Raw genomic sequence first — 1561 nt, 5'->3', positions numbered from 1 at the left:
ATCAACTTGAAAAAAAAAAAAAAAAAACAGTAACACATTAGCAGGTGAAAAGAGGGGTAATTTGGGTATTTCAAAAACCAAGAGGAATAGGGAGGTGAAAGTTTTTTTTTTTTTTTTTTTGGCAAACAAAAGTTCACCTTTTGGGAATCAGAAATAAAATTTCGTAGAAGAGTTTTCCAGCAAATACAACCTTAGGCTATGTTTGGCAGCCAAGAGAAGAAAAGAAAAGAAAAAAGAATCTAGGAAATAAAAGAAATGAAATGGTGAGAAAATGAAAAGAGTATTTATGTTTGGTAACCAAGAGAAGAAAATAAAAGAAAAGAAAAAAAATTCAAAAATTTTTGAATTTTAAGAGAGAAATAGACATAGGAAATCTTGTGTAATCATTTATTTTTTGTCTTTTTATGTTTTCATATTTTCTCTTTTTTTTTTTTTGTGTTTTTTGTAAGAATTTTTGTTTTTAAGTAAAAGAAAATTTCACAATTCCCAAGAGGAATTTTGAATTTGAAAAGGAGAATCTTTTTTTGGGTGAAGACATACCAAGTGCAAAGAAAAATTCTTAACCGAAGGAAAAAAGTACAAAAAGTGTACTTTTTCTTTTCTTTTCTTTTCTTTTCTAGATTCTGTTTTCTTTTCTTTTCTTTTCTTTTCTTCTCTTGGCTACCAAACATAGCCTTAGAGTAAGAGACTGATAGTAATTTTCCTTTTAAAAACCAAAAAATCATAATCTTGTGGCCTGAAATAAAGGTAAGGACTGAAAATTTTCAAACCTAAATTTTATTTTATTTCATTTTTTTAATCATATATAATTATATAAACTAATTAAATTCTAAATATCTTACCCTATTTAGTAATGATATATTTTATATATAATTTTCAGGCGAGTGGCCCATGTCCCTAAACACAAAGGGTGGTTAAATTATTACACCCCTTACCCTTTGAAACTCAAAAAATTCATCCTGTCTTTATGCTTAAATACACATCTTCACTGGTTCCCACATTAATGTAAGGGCTGCCTGATCAGGGATTGTTATTTTTTTATTTTTTTTATTTATTATTTTTTAAATGGAAGGGATTTAGATGAAAAATTAAATAAAATTTAATAATCAACTGTGAATAAATCTGAAATTAGTGATATAATCACATGATGGGAATGTGAGATAATGATTAAAAAAGTTTTTTTATTTTTATTTTTAATTCATTTGGGATACCAGCAGTGATGCCATTGTACAATGGTGTGACAGTATCTACTGGCATTTGTCATGGGTTGCCCCCCAATACTCCCCCTTTAACCACTGGTCTTGCACTTAGATCCATTACTATAGAAGCAAACCGGCCAATTGCTAGTCAACAACCATTCCTCCCAAAGAAAGCTATCATTCCAGGTACCAAAACACAATACCAAAACCCTTTCAGCCAGCTTAACAATGCAAGTCATATCACCTTTCACTATAACTTCCCATCCCTGAAATCAACCCTGAACCAGCTCAACATGACTGGAGAAGATGCACCCAAATTTAGGCCATGTAAAAGGACTCGCCTGGAACTACAGGTTAATGGA

This window comes from Macadamia integrifolia, chromosome 4 (assembly GCF_013358625.1).
Source record: "Macadamia integrifolia cultivar HAES 741 chromosome 4, SCU_Mint_v3, whole genome shotgun sequence".
In the NCBI taxonomy this organism is placed as follows: Eukaryota; Viridiplantae; Streptophyta; class Magnoliopsida; order Proteales; family Proteaceae; genus Macadamia; species Macadamia integrifolia.
The sequence above is the reverse complement of the archived record's forward strand: the minus strand, read 5'-3'. Positions refer to the sequence as shown.